The sequence below is a fragment of the Silene latifolia genome, chromosome X (genome assembly GCF_048544455.1).
Source record: "Silene latifolia isolate original U9 population chromosome X, ASM4854445v1, whole genome shotgun sequence".
In the NCBI taxonomy this organism is placed as follows: Eukaryota; Viridiplantae; Streptophyta; class Magnoliopsida; order Caryophyllales; family Caryophyllaceae; genus Silene; species Silene latifolia.
The window spans coordinates 13,737,735-13,745,010 of record NC_133537.1 but is presented as its reverse complement, the minus strand read 5'-3'; positions in this window follow the sequence as shown (position 1 = coordinate 13,745,010).

The following is a 7,276-nucleotide window of genomic DNA, read 5'->3' as shown; positions in this document are numbered from 1 at the left end:
AGACTGATGATGGCCCTTTGATCAGGTGGGTTGTACCGTGGTGGCACCTCAAGTCTGTCACTGGAGTGTCTTCTTTGGATCCCACTAGGTCCTTGCGCATTCCTGGATTGGAGTTTATGGTATGCCTCTTTCCTGAGAGGTTGATGAGGCAAGTCGGGTTGAAGCGGATGATCCCTAGGCTTGACACTTTGTCCCGCATGATCGCTATGGCGCCGACTACCGAGAGCCGAAGAGAGTGGGCTATGAAATGGGCCCAAAGAAACATGTGGTTCCCGAGTTTCTCCGCCAATGCTTTGTGGGTGTCGGATTCCTATCGAGGTGGAGAAAGGCCGCAACTTCGGAAGAGCGCGAGAGATCGAGGAAGCGCGAGCCCGTTGACTACAAAGTGCGCGAGGGAGAGAAAGAGAAAGAGAAGCATCCGATCAAGGAGAAGAAGAAGCCGGCTTTCCAGTCATTCATCCTTCAAAGAAATCGAAGACTACTCCTGTCGCGGAGATGGTGGTTGGCAAGAACGGAAGAGTCAGGCCTCGAGAAAGACCGTTGGTGATTAGGTCTGAAGTGGTGCAAGAGCGCCCGGCTCGAGGTCGTGACAAGAAATATGACAAGAACGACAAAGGCAAGGGAAAGATGGAGGAATAGCCCAAGTCTCATTTATTATTATTATTTGATTATTATTATTATTGTTGTAATGAAAAGGAGGGATTTTTAGAATCCTAGCCTATCTATTTTTATTATTTGTCGTACTATTTTTAAAAAATGGATGAATGAAATAAAAAAGGTTAAATGGTTATGAAACCGTTGGTATTTTCTTTAATTATCCTTGTCGAATTTCAAATGCAATGCAAATGTCCTTCTATTTACATTTTAAATATAACGGTGGGTTGAATCCCGTGAAGGATTGCCTACGTATTCACTTAAAAAGCGAAATCAAACCCTTGCGCGTAGTTCGAGTAAATGTAAAAGAATAATTGTTCGAAGCAAGAGCTTGTAATGAACATAGAAAATAAGCATGAGCTTTTGCTTACTCTGGAGGTGCGAATTTAGTTTGTTTGATGATATGAGAATGACAAGTTTGCCAAGATGCAAGAGCATAGTGACATTCAAATAGGCCAGGGGCCGTTTATTTAGTGCCACAAGAGCGACACGTGGGTTTGCTCGAGGCGCGTTTCTGTTCTATCCTAGGCATAGTATCGTTTCAGTTGGTCGAGATTTGTGGGGTTTGAGAACTCATTCCCATCTAGGTCTGTGATTCTAACCGCACCCCCTGGGAGTATTGATTTGACTAGATATGGTCCTACCCGCTTAGGTTTGAATTTTCCCCTTGGGTCGACAGGTAAAAGAGCTCTAACCGATTTGAGAACTAAATCTCCTTCTTTGATGTTTCTTGGCCTAACTCTTTTGTTGAAAGCTCGTTTGATACGTGCTTGATATGTTTGGACATTATGTAAGGCACGTAGCCTATGCTCATCCAGGAGGATGAGTTCTTCGTATCTATCTTTCTTCCAATCGGCTTCCGGATTTGACTTTCTAGCGAGAATGCGCAGAGATGGTATTTCTAGCTCAACGGGTTGTACGGCTTCCATGCCGTAGGTCAAATAGAAAGGAGTAGCCCCGTGGGCGTCTAATCGATGTACGATACCCCCACAAAGCGAAGGGTATTTTTCTTGGCCAATCTCTCGTAATTGTCGGTCATTTTCTTGAGAATTGTGACGACATTCTTGTTAGCGACCTCTACCGCGCCGTTAGTCTGTGGTCTATAGGGCGAGGAGTGGTGATGCTTGATCTTGTATTTGGCTAGCAATTGTTCGGTTTCGGCTTGGAAGTGTGACCCATTATCGCTGATGATCTCATGCGGGCAACCATATCGACAGATGATGTTGTTTTGTATGAACTTTGCCACATTTTTAGTCAGTAAGAGCGGTGTAGGAAGCCGCTTCTACCCACTTGGTGAAGTAGTCAATCGCTACTAGGATGAAACAGTGACCTCCTGTTCCGTGGGGTTATTTTCCCGATTATGTCGATTCCCCATGCGGAGAATGGCCAAGGAGATGTCATCGTATAGAGCAACGAAGGAGGGACATGTTGTACGTTCCCGAAGATTTGACAGTTGTGGCAATGCCTCACATATTTGATGCAATCGGATTCCATTGTGGTCCAATAGTACCCTAGACGTGTGATTTTCTTTGCCATCATAGGCCCGCTCATGTGAGGACCGCATTCTCCGTCGTGGACCTCTTCCATTACTTTTCGTGCCCGTGAATGATCAAGGCAACGTAGGACTACACCAAGAGGTGTTCTTTTGTACAATTCTCCTTGAATCAGGATGTATTGGGAAGCTAGTAGGCGTATAGCGCGTTGCCCCCTTTTGTCCATATCCGGCGGATAGGTACCATTGAGCTTGAAATTCAGGATTGCTTGGAACCGGGGCTCTGCGCGATTTCTTCTTCATTGGTAATTTGATGGACGTAAGCCGGCTCCGACCGTCGTTCGATACACAAAGGCATTTCCATCATGTAATCTGGCATGTTTATCAAAGATGCAAGTTTCGCAAGAGCGTCTGCAAATTGATTTTCTTCTCGAGGTAGGTGTAAGTAGGTTACGTGATCAAAGAATTGAGCGACTTGGTCTATTCTAGCCTGATAGGGTGCTAGACTTTCACTTCGGGTTTTCCAGGATCCCGTAACTTGGTTGATGATCAGTGACGAATCCCCGTGCACTCGGAGGTTTTTGATGCCTAAGCTTACTGCCGCTTGTAGTCCAATTAGACAAGCCTCATATTCTCATGGGCGTTGTTTGTCACCTCAAAGTCGAGTTTGACAGCAATTGGTGTATGCTCACCTTCAGGAGAAATGAGCAACACTCCTATCCCAAATCCTCTTAGGTTTGATGCTCCATCAAAGTATAGATCCCAAGAGTCTACATCAGTTTGAAGTATATCCTCGTCGGGAAATGACCAAGTATCTATGGTTTGTGCGTCGTTGATGGGATTTTCTGCGAAGAATTCGGCGACGGCGCGACCCTTTATAACTTTCAATGGCACATATTTGAGGTCAAATTATGAGAGCATCATGGTCCATCTTGCCAGACGTCCGTTGAGAACGGGTTTCTCGAAGAGGTATTTGACTGGATCCATTTTGGAGAATATCTTGACAGAGTAGCTAAGCATGTAGTGACGTAGCTTCTTTGTTGCCCACACAAGAGCGAGGCATGTCTTTTCGAGTTGTGAGTATTTGCACTCGTATTCCAAGAACTTCTTACTTAGATAGTAAATAGCTCTTTCTTCACTTCCTACGGTTTGAGCTAGCATAGCACCCATGGCGCTTTCGATTCTTGTGAGATATAAACCAAGAGGTTGATCTCGTTGTGGTGGCATGAGCACTTTGGTGGTTTAGCTAATATCTCCTTGATTCTCGTCGAACGCCTTTTGGCGATCGTCGTCCCACATGGTGTGGTCTGTTTTCTTGAGCTTCTTGAAGATAGGCTCGCAAATCATCGTAAGTTTCGATATGAATCGACTTATGTATTGCACTTTTCCCAGGAATCCTCTGACTTCTTTTTCTGTTTGAGGTTGTGGCATTTCGATCTGAGCTTTGATTTTGGACGGATCTATTTCTATGCCTCATTGGCTAACGACGTATCCTAGGAGTTTGCCAGATGTTACCCCAAATGTGCATTTTTGAGGGTTGAGTCTCATGTTGTACTTCCGTAGTCTTGCGAAGAACTTGCGAAGGTTCGCAATATGTCCCTCTCTTTCCTTGGATTTGACGATCATGTCATCCACATATACCTCGACTTCTTTATGCATCATGTCGTGTAGGAGTGTAGTCGCGGTGCGTTGGTATGTAGCTCCGGCGTTGATCAATCCGAACGGCATTACTGTATAGCAATAGGTTCCCCATTGGGTGACGAACGCGGTCTTATGCATGTCTTCCATGGCCATTTTGATTTGGTTGTAACCCGCATATCCATCCATGAAGGATAGTAATGCGTGGTCTGCAAAGATTGTCTACCAATATGTCAATGTGAGGTAGAGGGAAGTCGTCCTTTGGGCTTGCTTTGTTCAAATCCCTAAAGTCAACACAAACTCGGATTCTCCCATCCTTTTTGGGTACGGGTACTATGTTAGCTACCCAAATCAGAATACTCGGAAACTTTGATGAACCCGGCTTTGAATTGCTTGTCAACTTCTTCCTTAATCTTTAGAGCCCACTCTCTCATTCGTCAAGCTTCGTTTCACGGGTTTGAAACCTGGCTTAATCGGAATCCTATGTTCGGCGATATCCCCGTCGATCCCTGGCATGTCTTTGTAGGACCAAGCGAAAACGTCTTTGAATTCATTTAGGAGGTCTATGAAGTCGGCCCGTTCGGTAGAGCTCAAGGTAGTCCCTATCCTAAGTTCTTTGCGTTCTAGTTCGGTTCCCCACGTTGATGGGTTCGGTGTCCTCAATTACAGGTCCCCCTTCCCCTTCCCGTAGTATTTCTTTGGCTACGTAGGAGGTATTTCGTCAAGTCCGGGTTTTGGTCATCTTCGGTATCATCATAAAAAGAATTGCACTCAAAATAACGCAAAGAGTAAGCGGAACTCGATTTATTCATATTAAGATTTGAGTAAAGTTGAAACAAATGAGCCAACCGATCGATGGATAGTGGCGGAAAAGGGACGATGAATGGGGCATTTCCCGAACTACCGTGACTACTTGAAAATAAGCTAGGAGAAACGAGGGGAGTGGGGATGACGACAGAGTAGACTCTCTAATGACTTCTCTAGACTTTGACTCGACTCCGACTCCGACTCGATTCGAACTCGTCGTCTTCGGTTCTTCTTTGAACATCTCTCCTTCTCCAAAGGGTGAGCTTGAAGAGTCTTCCTTGTTTGTTGGTCCATTTGATTGATTTTCTCCACCCTTTCTGCTGTTTTGTGTCGATTTCCGTGATCAAGGCGGTGGGGTTGAAGCGATCGTCTTGAAGTATCGTAGTAATGATCTCATCCTCGCGCGCCCTAACAAATCGGTCCTCTCTAAACAGAGGCTAACAGCCTTGCTCGTCTAAGCAAGGTGCTTGACGGGTTTTGACGGTAGGAACCGTTTCTGGAGGGATGAAGTAGCAATCGTGAAAGATCTCGATTCCGGCTAACTTCTTCTCGAGGTAATGCCAAGGTTCGGGAAATCCATGAAAGAGTTCCGAACTTCCTTCTTGAACGAAGTATCCATTCAAGGTAGGGAGATATGGTCTCATTTGGATTCCTACATACTTGCGATTTTGGACTTGGGCGAGCATTTCGAGAACTTCTTCTGTTGTGGGTTTGTACCCTAGTCCAAGTGGTATTCTTGATCCTTTCTTGTATGGCGCGAAGGTGTTCTTCCGAACTGGGTTCAAAGGCATTCCAGGGAAGTATCCCTGGTTTTTGAGTATGTGGTTGACCACCAAGTTAGAGTAGGGATTATAGTATAAGGGCGCCAACTCACTTTCTATGACATTTACACTTTGGAAGCCCCCAAGTTCGTATATGGGATCTGCAAGGACTTGATTATTTGATTGCTTCTCGATTATGGCCTTAATGGGTGACGAAGTGATTGTCACAACTTTGCCATTTAGTGGGATCTTGATCTTTTGATGAAGGGTGGATGTTACTGCTTTAGAAGCATGAATCCAAGGCCTTCCCAGAAGTATGTTGAATGAAGCTTCGATGTCCACTATTTGGAAGTTAACCTTTCGTTCGATTGGTCCCGTTGCTATGGTTAGGTTAGCAAGTCCTACCACTTTTCGTCGTGTACCGTCATATGCACGTACACCTTGATTTGTAGGAGTCCAGTCCGACTCTTTCATGCCTAGTTTGTATGCCGTTTTGAGGGGTATGACGTTGACCGCGGAGCCATCATCTACCAAGGTCATTGGCACATTCTTCTTTAGACAGATGACGGTGATGTATAGAGCAAGGTTGTGACTGCGCCAAAAGGTGGCAAGTCTTCGTCCTCAAAAAGTAATAGGATTACTTAGCTTCGGTGATTCTTGGAAGACCAAGTTGACTACATCTTCGGGAGTAGAGTTATGTGCCACATTCAATTTGGCCAAAGCTTGCGGTAAAGCTTGGCGGTGTGGAAATGAGCTTGCCACAGGTTGCCAGGACCGAAAGATCAGCCTTGGTTCTTTGTAATTGCTTGAGCAAATGATCAGTGGGGTCATCTTCGTTGTCATTTGGTGTGATGACATTGGTTGGACCATTTTGAGTAGTGCTTTGGTATGGACGACCCGAGCGAGTTAGGTGATCTACATCTTGGTCTTCGCCATTTTGGACTATTTCCTTGACTAAGGAGTTTTCAATGAGATATTCATCTTCATCGTCATCGGCCCAAACCCCATTGATTGCGGCTAGTTCCCTCATCCTCATGATGTCACTCTCTAGTTGTATGATTTGATCGACTAGTTTATCGACCACGGCGACTACTTCTTGCATAGTGGCATTTTGAGAGAAGGTCAATGGTACGCGCTCTTTAGGTGTTGCATTGGGATTGCGCAAGATTGTTACCCTGTTTTCTAGTTCCCACACTTGTCTATCTACACTCCTTGCCCAGGCGATGAAGTCGGAAATGGTAGGGGAGATGGTAGAGTAGAGTCTTTCTTTCTCAATTGCATGGATTTCATCCTCGGTGGGAGAAATGAGATGTGAGCAATCTAAGGTAGATTCATCACTTGTAATCACTAGAACTCCAAGAGGATTCTGAGTGTTATTGGGCTTACCTCCTGGTGGAATTGGAAGTCGACCGTCTTCAATCATATCCTGAAGCACGTGTTTCAACTTGTAGCATTTTTCGGTGTCGTGCCCCTTGCCCCTATGGTATTCACAGTAGGAGTTTTCGTCCCAGAATTTGGACTTCCTTTCGGGTTCGGGAGTAGGTCCAATGGGTTGGAGTTTGCCTTGCTTCACTAGTCTTTTCGAGCATTGAGTATGTATCCCCAAGGTTTGTGAACTTCCTTGGTGGGCTAGTTTTCTTGGATGGCTCGAGAAGGTTGACTTCGTCGGTCTTGCTAGTAGAGCCGTATGAACGACTTGTGGACCCTTGGTATCCCCGACCTACCGTTTTGGACAAGAGTCCTTTGCGGATGTCATCTTCAATTCGTGTCCCTAATACGGTTAAGTCCTTGAAAGTCTTGATGTTTTGATATCTCAAATGGTTGGCATATATGGGTTTGAGATTGTCCACGAATTTTTCCACCAGAGTGGCCTCATCCGGGCGTTCTACTAGTTGAGTACTAGTCTTCCTCCACCTACTTAGAA